Here is a 14,020-nt window from a genome sequence, read left to right as displayed (position 1 = left end):
CCTGTCGCCTTGTCAGGGCAATTTGCTCTGCTTTGTGAATGAACTGAGCCACTGTTTGGGATCTCTGCTCAGATGCAGAGGTCATTAGAAACACAGGCCAAGGTCTGTATGCTAGTTGCTATAAGCCTTGCACCCACTTCTCCATCTCTGGTCAATTTCCCTCAGTGATCCCTGTGGTGCATTATCTAAGTGGACCTCCCAGAAAGGATCCCAGGATACTAGGAAAGCTAGATGGTCACCTTGAATTCTCATTTTCCCACTGGAGAAATTGTAGGTACAGGGTTTGGGTGCCAATCTTGGGAGATGGAGGTTATATGGTCAAAGTAAAACCATTCATACTGATGACTGTTTCTTTAAGATTAGTTGAGTATTGTGTGTGTGTGTGTGTGTGTGTGTGTGTGTGTGTGTACCTTCCTTAGAAAAGCTTTCTTACCCTGAAGCCAGGAAATGTTTTTTAAAGAATTATAATGTAATATTTTAAATATAATTATAATTTCCACATTTTTATTTATGTGGTTAATAAACATGAAATTGATTTTTTGTAGGCAGTGTTAGAAAAAAATTTAAAATTATTTTGAAATGTATATCCCAGTTCACTGCAATGACAACTGTCATAAACCAAGCATCTAATGAAGTTATGTACCTGGGATTTTTATTCTGTTTCTCTGTACCATTATCTTAATCACTTTAAAATGTCATATCTGATACTTATGGCAAATCAACCACCTTTTCTTTTCAGGTGTGACATGGCTATTTTTTGTTTGTTTCACTTCCATGTAAATTTTAAAATCTGCTGTCGAGTTCTATAATCTAACCTGCTGAGATTCTGATTGTGTTAAACCTATAAACCAATTTAGAACATGTACAATTTTACAATATTGAAACTTCCAAAAACATGATATTTTACTTATTGACCCTTAATATCTCTCTCAAGGAAGTAATATGATTCTTCCCTAAGTTCTTATACATATTTGTTAGAGTACTCCTATATATGTATGTTTTTGTTGTTAACATACTCTTTAAGTTTTTTGTTTGTTTATCTTACATTAACAGTTTACATTAACTGTTATTTTATATTGTTTCCAGGTATACAGCATAGTGGTTAGGCAATCAGGTGGTCCTCCTGATATTTTAAGTAACCACCTGGCACCATACATAATTATAACAACATTGTTTATTATATTCCCTATGCTGTACTTTCTATAAATATTTTATTTTCTAATTGTTGCTTATAGATATAAATGCCATTTCTTTCTACCTATTTGGTTTGAGTTAGTATTATATATTTCTCTGCTGAGTTATACTCTCATTCATTACAAGCATTTTATCTTACTGTGAATAGTTATAACTTCTGCTTTAAAGTCCCTATCTGATCATTCCAGCATCTGATTTATCTTGAGACTAGTATCTGTTTATTAGCTTTTCTTCTGAGATTGGGTCATTTTTTCTTGGATCTTCATATGTCAAATAATTTTGGTCTATGTAGTGGACATTTTGAATGTTATATTGTGGATATTCTGAATTTTGTTACATTTTTCTAAGATTCTCAATGTTTTAGCATTGAGATGAATTTTGTCCCCACCCCCATTCATATGTTGAAACCTAAACCTCAGTACCTCAGAATGTCGCCATTTTTGTGATTATGTAGTAGTAATTAAGTTAAAGTAAAGTTATTAGTGTGAGCTCTAATCCAAAATGAGTCCTTATAAGCATAGGAAGCTTAGACACAAAAACACATGTGGAAGGAAGACCATGTGAAGGCACAGGGAGAAGATGACCATCTGAGAGCTAAGGAGAGAGGAATCAGAAGAAAACTGCTATGCCAGTTCCTTGATTTTAGACTTTTAGCCTCCAGAATTGTGAGAAAATAAATTTCTGTTGTTTAAGCATCCAGTCCATAGCGCTTTGTTATTGCAGGCCTAGAAAACTAATACAACAGGCACTTAACTTGGCTAGATTGGAACTGTAAGTTGTCATGACTGTTGTGGCGAGTAGCTCAGATCTTAATTTAGTTCTTTAAGCCTTGGCTGAAAGATGCTTTCTGTTTTCTTCATGAATGAATGCATCAGAGGTCAGTCAGAGATTTGGGCAGAGTTTAAACATGAAATTTAGGGTTACTTTTCTATGGATTTCTCTTTCCTAGGTTATCTCTTCAATTTCTGGTAGACCTGGGTTCCCTGGGCTTCCTTTCCCCCCACCTACCCCCACCCCACCAGTTCCTCTGATTAGAAAGATGGCAAGTTTTTCATTAGAATTTTAGCTAACCTAGAGGAAAAGCCATCAAAAGGGGAACTCATTCAATGCTAATCCCTTGCTCCAATTTTTGCTTCTCTCCAAATCTTCCTGACTTTATTCACTTTCTAGTCACTTTAGGTCATTGCATTTTGTATTTTGTCCTGAGTTTATAGCTATTATTTGCAGGGTCATATTTTGTTAGGCACTCTCTTCTCCATGTTAGAAGTAAAACTTGCATTGGTTTTTGAATAGTGATTTCCAATGTAACTGCCTTTCTAGATTTTCTCAGTGAGCCCAAGTAACTTATCTCTAAATTTAGGTAAGTTTTTTTTTTTTCTCTTTGGAATAAAACAGAAGCCAGAAACTTATTGATAGGGTTCCCATGGTAAGAATGTTTTGATGTACTACATATAACTGATCAATAATAATTTTGTATTGGCTTATATGATTTTTGCAAAGGAACATTCTGATATATTCAAGATGAAGGTTGTTTTTTTGATCAAGATAACAGAATTTAGCTAATGATATACTAGATCCTTATTTTGGAGAACTAAGTCAATGAAAGATACTCCTCTTTACTTAGCAATCTTGGAGAAAAAGACGAGTGAGATCAGAGTGTACATGTTTCATTGGTCAGTAGTAAGTCCTAGACACTGATGCAGCTTATGTTTTGATATTATTTTCATTTTATTAGGATGATTGTCTGAGACCTAACACTATTTCTTTACTTTACTTTCCTTAACTCTGTGTAAAGGAAGCCCTCACTAGGGGGCTCTAGAAAGGAGGAAGATTTATTAACATACATTTTAAAAACAAAAATATGTTTTTATTGATTTCAGAGAGGAAGGGAGATGGGGAAAGAGAGATAGAAACATCAGTGATGAGAGAGAATCATTGATTGAATGCCTCCTACACGCCCCCCACTGGGGATTGCACTTGCAACCCAGGCATGTTCCTTGACTGGAAATCAAATCATGATCTACTGGTTCATATGTCTTTGCTCAACCCCTGAGCTTTCTGGCTGGGCCTAAGATACTTTTTAATCATTGATTCTGATGAGAAACACTGACAGAACCATAGATATCCACCACGCAGAGGCCAGGGGTACAGAAAATATCATGGCTGATATTATTCCCTCAGGCTCCTTTCTGCCCTCTCAGCCAAGGAAGATTACCACATATTCAGTGTTGGGCATGTCCAGATCCCACAGAAGTGGTCTAGCCAGTATAGGAAAAAGTGGTGAGCAGGATTATTCTATAACGAAGGCCAGATAATCATCAATATGTTCATCATGTACATAAGATTTAAGTCAAGCAGGGCAGTCAAGCTGCATTAGTTATGGTACCAAAACCATCCTGAGGGTTCTGTCACTTTATCAATGACTGCCAAATAAAGATTTTTATCCTGGATACCTCTGGGCTGGATTTTTATGGCGCTAGAGTAAAAATCTTCTTACCTTACCTAGGTCCTTACCCAGGCAAACTTCAAGAGGAAATTTTTTTTTGTTTATTTATTTATTTGTCTCTTTTCCCACCCAGAAGCCATTGGAATCTATGCTTTGTAGAAATTGTCATCTAATATATAAAGGCAATATATGCCCCAAGTCATTCATTAAGACCTGAGAGCAAGAAATCTTAGTTCTGAGGAGATAACTTTGATACTATGATTTTCACCAACTAGAATGTAAACACTATGTAGGGCAGGGCATTTTCTATTTGTTCACTGTTAAATTTCCAGTGTATAGAGAAAATACTTGTATAAGTTTGGACAAATCTGTCACATAATTTATAGTTGAATAAATGTTTGAGCCAGATGCTAGGCCAGACTCATACAATGGAGACATGTAGTTCCCCAGAATAAATTTCAAAACAGTTATAATGACCCTGAGTAGATGTCACACAAGAGGGCATCTCAATACAGCAGGCAGGAGAATGGGTGAGAAACACATCTAAGAGGCTTGAAGGAAAGTCTCATAATAGAAGCAAAAGGAATTCAATTAATATTCATTATTCTCATTTGTTGACCTAGTTAAATTAATAACATTATTGCAGTGAACACTGACTTTAACACCTATTATAAGGATTTCAAAAAAGATTTAGCATTTCCCCATAGAAAAGTCCATCCAAATCATTAAGCTAGAGATCATAAAGTAGAATTTGCAAGGATAGGGGAAAAGGAATAGAATTTATAATCAGAGAAAAAGTCTACTGGGATAGAAGTGAATGAATATTTTATTTTCAAAGGGCAAAAGACAAAGAGATAATCTTAAAAGCAGCAAGAAAAAAAACCAGTTAGTTATCTACAAGGGAGTACCCATATGACTGTCAGCTGATTTCTCAACAGAAATGCAGGCCAGAAGGGGGTGGCAAAAAATATTCAGCGATGAATAGCAAGAACCTACAACCAAGAATACTCTACTCAGCAAAGCTCTCATTTAGAATTGAAGGTCAGATAAAGAGCTTCTCAGACAAGAAAAAGCTAAAGGAGTTCTTCACCACCAAACCAGTATTATATGAAACTATAGGCCTGATGCACGAAATATGTGCAAGAGTAGGCCTTCCTGCCCTAACCGGTTTGGCTCAGTGGATAGAGTGTCAGCCTGCGGACTGAAGGGTCCCAGGTTCGATTCCTGGTCAAGGGCATGTACCTTGGTTGCGGGCACATCCCCAGTAGGGGACGTGCAGGAGGCAGCTGATCGATGTTGCTCTCTCACTGATGTTTCTAACTCTCTATCCCTCTCTCTCCCTCTCTGTAAAAAAATCAATAAAATATATTTTTTTTAAAAAAGAGTAGGCCTTCCTTCCCCAAACTGCCAGCACTGGCTTCCCTCTGGTACCTGGGACCCGGGCTTCCCTATGGCCGCCAGCAGGTACCCGGGATCCAGGCTTACCTCACAGCCCCAACTTCGTCCCAAAGGACTTGTGGTCTAATTAGCATATTACGCTTTTATTATTATAGATTATTATTATAGATTATTATTATAGATGTTGAAGGGTATTCTTTAAGAAGAGGAGGAAGAAGAAAAAGGTAAAGATAAAAAAATATGAACAGTGTTGCTGTTATATCAGTCAGGGTCAAAGCAGATGTACAGTCCTTAGTTCATCCTAGCTTGATGCCTGTGTCAGTGGCCAGAGCTGTTTCATGTCTGGGGGACATAAAAAAATATGAACAACAAATACATATCTATCAACAAGTGAATCTAAAAATTAAATGAATAATAAGTCTGATGAACAGAATAAACTGGTGAATGGAATATAATCAGGGGCATGGAAATGGAACAGACTGACAATTCTCAGAAGGAAGGGGGTGTGGAGGGTATGGGAAGAGAATAGACAAAGATCTTATATGCATGTATGCAGTAACTATGGACATAGACAATAGGGCGGCAAGGGCCTGGGGTGGGGTGGGAACTGGGTGGAGGGGAGCTATGGGGGAAAAAGAGGGAAATCTATAATAATCTCAACAATAAATATAAAAAATTATCCTATATAATAAAAGGGTAATATGCAAATTGACCCTAACAGCAGAAAGACTGGGAATGACTGGTCACTATAACACACACTGACCACCAGGGGGCAGACGCTCAATGCAGGAGCTGCCCCCTGGTGGTCAGTGTGCTCCCACAGGGGGAGCTCTGCTCAGCCACAAGCCAGGCTGACGACGGCCAGTACAGTGGTGGTGGTGGGAGCCTCTCCCGCCTCCTCAGCAGCGCTAAGGATGTCTGACTGCAGCTTAGGCCTGCTCCCTGCTGGCAAGTGGACATCCCCCGAGGGCTCCCGGGCTGCCAGGGGGACATCTGACTGCCAGCTTAGGCCCAATCCCCCCAGAGAGCGGGCCTAAGCCAGCAGATGGTCATCTCCCGAGGGGTCCCAGACTGCAAGAGGGCAAAGGCCGGGCTGAGGGACCCCCTTCCGCCCTGAGTGCACAAATTTTTGTGCACTGGGCCTCTAGTTTCTTAATATTTAAAAATACTTTATGTTATACATGTAGTATGAGAATATCTAAAAATTTAAAAATTCAAATTATACAGACCTATACAGAATAGATTGTCAGGTTTTTATACTCCTCACGCACTATTATTTTTGTTGGAGGCCTCTTTTCAGTGTATGTACTGAGCCACAGCAGGAACTGGGAGATTTTTGCCTTCCATTTCTTGTCTTCTAAAGCAGTCACCAACTCAGTCAACCAGAGTCAGTTGGTTTTAAATTAAACAAACCAGGGAATGATTTCAGTTCGGCAGTGACAAAACGAGAAACACACACACACACACACACACACACACACGGTGAGAAGTAAGCAAGGGGCTATGATATGCAGTTTTGGAACCAATTCTAGTGTTATGCTTTATTTATTAAAATTTTTTAAAATTTGATGAGAGAGAGAGAGAGAGAGAGAGAGAGAGAGAGAGAGAAGAGAGAGAAACATCAATTTGCTGTTCCACTTATTTATGCATTCATCGGTCAATTCTTGTATGTGCTCTGACCAGGGATCAAACCCACAACCTTGGTATATTAGGATGACACTCTAACCAACTGAGTTACCTGGCCAGAGCTAGTGTTACATTTTAAATCAACTTCCTTGTTGAGTCCAAAAGAGAACATTCCATCTAATGCCTAACTATGGGTTTTAATAAATTACACTTTCCAGGTTCAGTTGCTTTTACTGCACTACCATGATGTAAATGCAGCAGCTTTTTAATATTGTTTACTTTTTAAATTAATATTCTACATTTTGATATGTGGAGCAAGTCCTATATGCTCAGCCTCTGACTTTGTCACAGAAACATGGTGCATTAAAGTGGGTAGTTTCCCTCGAGCAGCCGTGGGAAACGGCCCGTACCCTTTTATGTAATGATGTTTACTTTGAATTTATATTAGTTCACACAAACATTCCATCCATGCTTTTGTTCCAGCCCTCCGGTCCAGTTTAAGAACCCATTGTGGCTCTCGAATCAAAAAGTTTGCCCACCCCTGCCCTAGAGTTACAGGGGCTCATGGAATCTCTGCTTTTAGCCAAGTCTAAAATTTTCTGTGGCTTGATTTTCAAGACTCCTTATAATCCAACACCATCTCTATCCTCACATCTATTATTCCTCTAGTCCAGTGGCCATTTTTTCAGTCTCAGGAATATTCTATGCTCAGTCCTGTTTTCTGTCTCTTCCACTGAAACATTGCCTCTTTTTCTCTGTGTATATTTCAGCCCAACATTTTTCTCCTATATCTATACTATAATATATCATGTAGAAAGTTTTAAAAAATGAGGTACAGCTGTGTCCTGGTGAGGAAACATGATCAAGGTATACCATAAATAAAAATAGAACTGCAGTAGAAATAAAATCTGATATGTGTATATATAATGAGGAAAAAAAGACAAGTATAAGCCATATTTTTAATAGTAGTTATTTCTTGAGGAGTGTGATCTTGGGGAGGAAATTTAACTTTTATTATATTTATGTATTGTTTGAATTCTTTAGAGTGTATGTATTGCTTTTGTGATCAGAATAAAAGCTTGTTTAAAAAAAGAATTTAAAAATTGTACTTTCTCCATAAATCCTTCCTTGAAAACTACTATCCTTACTGACATGCTTCTCCTAAAATTCTAAACTTGTACTATAAACCTGTAGGACTTTGTAAAAGACTTCTATTAATTCTTATTTGTGTATAGATGTTATTTCTTCAAGTTGCTCATAGTCTTGCTTGCAACAGATGTGCTAAACTAATTTTGAATCTTCTCAAATTCCTAGAAATGGGCTAAAAACATTGTAGGTTCTCAGAAAACACATAAGGATTGAATTAGTAACAGAGAGAGCAGCATTACGCCTGTAGAAATCAACATCTATTTCTTCGGACTTCTTACCTGGCATTGGTAGGACACTCTGTAAGTGTCAGGACACAGAGACATCTCAGAAGACTGGGGAGTGTGGGAGGAATCCTCTCGGAGCTCTTGCCTGGCAGGAATGGGTTCTTCTACCAGGGGTAGAGGATCACGAACACACAGCATTTTCTTTCATGACCGCAACAGGAGCTAGGTGAATGCAGCAGGAAAAATGTTTTGGTTTGATAGGTGGTTTTCTACTTTCCATTGGGGCCTGGGAGGAAAGAGAAAGGTTACCTTTCTTGAAGAAAGTTCTGCCCCTTTCCCCCCAAAGTCTGTAGCGCTGTCCACACACGGGCTCTCTGTCCCTTTAAATCTATGGACTTCTTTGCTGAAATATATATGCTCATAAACAAACTCCTAACTCTTTCTCACAGCCCTGCTGGCCTACCTGGCTAGTGTGGGATTGAGTCTAGCTAGGGTGTGTAACTTTGGAGCTTAAGTTCCATGGGCTACTTCCATCCCAAAATTCCCTCATAATAATTATCTTTTTGGAAGCCAGTAATATCAGAGCCTGGAGGAAACTTAGTATCATCATATACCAGGGAAAAGCAAATATGTCGTATACAAGGTAATTTTGTACAGTGAATGATGAAAAAATACATGCTCAGTAAGGATATGGAGGAATGTGAGGTCAAGGGTAAAAAGTCAGTTTGAGGACAGGCCCACTTGAAAGCATCAATCTCCCGCTAAAGCAGTGGCTCTCAACCTTCTGGCCCTTTAAATACAGTTCCTCATGTGGTGACCCAACCATAACATTATTTTCATTGCTACTTCATTACTGTAATGTTGCTACTGTTATGAATCGTCATGTAAATATCTGATATGCAGGATGGTCTTAGGCGACCCCTGTGAAAGGGCCGTTCGACCACCAAAGGGGTTGCGACCCACAGGTTAAGAACCGCTGCTCTAAAGGGTTTGTGCATGGAAAGAGAAGAGATGGATATTTTAGTATCTAGCTAAGTTAGACTTCCTTTTCACATGATTGCTATTGAGCTCTTTGCATCTTGGAATTTATCTTGTCCTGTGCTCTCAGAAACCTTATTCTCCAAGGAACTTGATCAATATCTTTTTCCCCACAGAGACTGAGTAAAAATAACTCCTCTTTCACAGGCTCCCAGAACATCTTCCCAGAATAACAATTCTACTTGGCATGGAGACCTTTAAAAACTCACAATCTTTTATGGTTGACATGGGAGGGATGTATGGGGTAATAACTTGAGAATGGTCCTGTGTAGGCAAGGAGAAAAGAAAAAAATCATTTGAGGCTGAGTGAGAGTTAGTGGGTTTTTTGATCATGCTCATGCTGGACTACCATTATGAATGGACAGGGTGGAGGGAATAAAAAAAGACACGAAGAGATAGACTCAAATAAGTGACAGAGTATCCAAGAAGACTTTAGAGCTCCCTGTGAACCTTTGCTGTGTTGTTTTTGTTTCAAGTCAAGCTAATCAACCTTGTATGTGGATTTGGCCAGTGTGCTTTATGATTCAGCATTGATAAGTCTGTGAATTGCAGAGTCTCTTGTCAAAGGGTTAATGGACACTGCTGTTTGATGAATTATTTAAGCAATCTTTAGCTTGATTTATTGGCTCATGATTTGATCTAGTCCAAAAATTCATTTAAGAAAAGAGGAATTATTGTTGAATCATTGCTATCGAGTAACCTAGTTTCAGGCTAACAATACCCTTCTCTTAGAATTTTGAACCCTTAAGGGCCTTCAAAGAATGCCATGAAAAATTTATACAGTGTTTGTTGGCTTCTTGAGCTGTTTTTTTTGTTTTTTTTTGTTTTTTTTTTAGGGATATTTGTATAATGGGTCATATTTTTCTTAGCAAAAAAAATAAACTTAACTTTCCCAATTTGAGCTTCTCAAGTGAATCACAACTGACAGTATTGTCAGCTTTCTTACTTCTTGCAGTGGATTTTACTTTTTTAGACCTTTCTTTTTGAAATATTAGACTTTTTATTGACATAAACTAGTTTTACTAACAAATTTTACCCTATTAAAAAAATCACTTCTCTCTTCCTCACTTGCTTAACGTCGTATTTCTGCTATTTCTTTCCACATCCTGTATAATTGAGTCCCATTTTCATTTCCCTTGGTTTTCTGAGAAAAATAATGATTTAGGTGAGCTAAGGCTATCAATCTGAATAAAAAGAGATTTTTTCAGAAAAAACATCAGCTGATTTGGAAACCTAAGCTTGAAACTTTTAAATTGGATATTCTGGGTTTAGAGCTGAGGTTATTTTCATTGCAAAATTTTGGGCTAATCTTAGAATATTAATGAAATTATCATCTGTGGAAACCCAAGATTTCTTCTGTACAGTTATCACAGTACTTTGACATTATTGAATAAAAATCTCAATTATATTTTTTGAAATTCCTTCAACATTATCATATCCCTATTCAAATTTATTAATTTCTAGCTTCAGTTACATATATATATATATATTCTTTTATTCAGTCAACTTTTGGCCATTTTTCCTATTGAATGGTAGTAGTATTTCCTTGTAGCACACATGAAATATTCCTTGGTAAGCAGGAAAAGGCTCTAACCTTGGAGTGAAATTTGGGTTATAGATCTGGCCTTATAATTTACTGGTAGACCACAGAAATCATTAGCATTCTTGATTGAAAGCGACAGAAACTAACTCTGGCTAAGTAATCTAAAAGGATACTGAATAATCTATAGTCAAAGTAAGAGTTGAACACTAAGTTCATACATAGGAAATTAGTCTAGATGCTGAGAAGCTTGTCAACTGAATAGCAGAAATTAATAGGCAGTCTTTCTTTTAGGGTGCTGCTAGTAGTACACTTAGGAGATGAAATCTCATTGACTTTGCTTACTAGTTTCATACTAGAGGCCTGGTGCACCAGTGGAGTCCCTTGCCCTGGCCTGCGGGATCAGGCTGAAACCGGCTCTCCGACATCCCCTGAGGGGTCCCGGATTACGAGAGGGTGCAGGCCAGGCCGAGGGACCCCACCAATGCACAATCGGGGCAGGGGAGGGACGTGGGAGGTTGGCCAGCCAGGGATGGACTGCGGGAGGGTTCCAGGGCGTGACCAGCCTATCTCCCTTAGTCCTGATCAGCTGGACCCCAGCAGCAAGCTAACGTACAGGTCAGAGCATCTGCCCCCTGGTGGTCAGTGCATGTCATAACTAGCAGTTGAGTGGCCTTAGCATATCATTGGCATATTATGCTTTGATTGGTTGAACGGGCGACTGGACACCTAGCATATTAGTCTTTTATTATATAGGATGATCAAGCATAGCAAGGGGTGGTGGTGAGGGACCTTGATTTATAGTATCAAAATGAGAAAGAGGAAAGGGGAGAGGCACTGAAATTAAAATATACAGGATAAGATCCTGAGAAGGCCAAAACAATAGATGTTCACTTCAGCCAGGTACTAGTCATGCAAGCATGAACAAATTCACCTGACTTCTTTTATTTCATTTCATTTATCAAGTGAAAGTGAAAGAAAATCTGTTTTTCCTTCTTCATGGAGATATTAATGAGATAGCTTTAAGTGAGCTAGCTCATTAAATGAGATGAGATCTTTAAATGATATCAAAATGTGAAAACACATAGAAAATGGTTCAGAGTTTAGATATAGGAATATTTTAATTTCATGATATTTTTTTGTAGGACATTGTAAAATGTTTATTAATAAAATCTAGCATTCTTACCAGTACTGCATTTTTTGGAGGCTCAAAATGTAACTATCTTATGTTTATACAGAGCACTGCACTTTTAAATGTTTAATGTATTTTAAAAACGTATTTCTAAGTTTTCCAAAAAAATGTCTATTTTACATGTGCATTCATCTAGTCTTCTTTTAGTCTCTGTTAACAGGCAAAGGACAGTAGATAAATAAGATTTCTGCCCTAGCCGGTTTGACTCAGTGGATAGAGCGTCGGCCTGCGGACTCAAGGGTCCCAGGTTCGATTCCAGTCAAGGGCATGTACCTTGGTTGTGGGCACAACCCCAGTGAGGGGTGTGCAGGAGGCAGCTGATCGATGTTTCTCTCTCATTGATGTTTCTAACTCTCTATCCCTCTTCCTTTCTCTCTGTAAAAAATCAATAAAAAATATTTTTAAAAAAAGATAAATAAGATTTCTTGTGTGTAAGTAAATTTTGTTTCATTAAAATAGTAATAGGAAAAAAGTACATAAATCACAAGTTTACAGTTTATTGAATTTTCTCCAGTGAGTACACCTATATCAAGAACTAAAACTCATTAGTACCTATAAAGCACCTCTTTTACCTTCTCCTACTCACTAGTCCACCAAAGATAACACTCTTGATTGAGTTTTATCACAATAGATTAACTTTGCCTATTCTTGAAGTTTATATAAGTGAAGATATATCTTTCTTTTCTTTTTTTTTTTTTTTTGGTAACTGGCTGTATGTGTCTCAACACCATGTTTGTTGAATTAATTTATAGTATTTCTTGAATCAAATTCTCATAGCTGTATAGTATTACTGCATGGGACTCGATTTGTTTGTTTAGGTACTTAAGTCCAATTTTTATTTTTATGAACCGTAAGGCTGCACAAACTCTACAGTGTTTTTCAGCTCCTTCTTATTAGCTTTCTAGCCCCTTTCATCGTGTAGTGTAGCTTAAGTATTTACCAAATATATTGAGGGAAAGCCATTGTTTGTTGGTTTGACTTCATTCTTTAGGAAACGATGGCCTATTCATTCCTGCCTAAGCCAGAGAACCCCAACTTTCAGTTTTTGTCTACTGAGATTTGCAAGGCTCCTGAATTCTCTGATGATTTCATTGGTTTCTCAGCCTCCCCCACAAATGAAAATAGATATGCTGCATGGAGAGAAGCTGGACACAAAAATATTTGACTCATTTCACTGAATGTTCTTCTCTCCAGGATTTGAACCCCTGAAGTTTTCATTTTTTTTAATAGCAATCAAATTCCTTGGGATACATTTTTTATGTTTTAGCTGAATGTTCAGGTTGTTCTTAAAAGGAGTGTGGGTCTGCTACAGCTAACATAATCAGAAGTAAAAACCAGTACCCATTTTTCCTTTCCTCTTTATTCACTATCTTAATTGATCTATAATGTATATGCCATAAAATATGCGATCTCAAGTGCAGATGCACAGATTGACAGATCAACTTGTTAATATGTAACAGAGCACCAATATTTTATTTTATCGGTGGAATGTCTTACTTCAGCTCCTGCAAACTCAAATTTTTATAGGAGCATATTTTTTGATTCATCAAGTTTATATAAATGTAAAATATTATTATCCCTAGAAGCACATGAACTTGTTGGTCCTTGTCTTAAAGAGTTTATAACCTAGATCAGGAATTAAGGTTTATAGGTAAATAAGCCCACTTTATCTTACAGATTACATTACCCAGATGCTGACTTTCTTCAGGACAGTCAGGATAATTTAATGGAAAAAGCAAAGACTCTGGAAGTTAAACAGCCCTTGGATTTTATGTCTAGAAATTCAAAAGGCTTCTAGAGCAAGCCAGTTAAACCCCAGCGACCCTCAGGTTTTCCATTTTACAGTCTGAATGATATCTAGATTGTAGGGTCATTGTGAGGATGACATAATGTATATGAGGACAGTCACAGTGTCTGCCACATGCTAGTAATCTACACTAATAAAAGAGAAAAATGGTAATTGGCGTACGGCGATACCTTTTTCATTGGCTAATCAGGGCTTTATGCAAATTAACTGCCAACAAGATGCCGCCTTTGCCCTGCCCCCCAGCCATGATCGAGAATCAGGCGCCTTTGCCGCCCTGGCCAGTGATAGCAGGAAGTAGGGGTGGAGCCAGCGATGGGAGCTGGGCACGGTCGAAGCTGGCAGTACCAGGAGCTAGGGGTCCCTTGCCTGGGCCTAAAGCGAAGCCCACAATCGCGGCGCCCCCCGC

This window comes from Myotis nattereri, assembly GCF_964212035.1.
Source record: "Myotis nattereri genome assembly, chromosome: 13".
In the NCBI taxonomy this organism is placed as follows: Eukaryota; Metazoa; Chordata; class Mammalia; order Chiroptera; family Vespertilionidae; genus Myotis; species Myotis nattereri.
The sequence above is the reverse complement of the archived record's forward strand: the minus strand, read 5'-3'. Positions refer to the sequence as shown.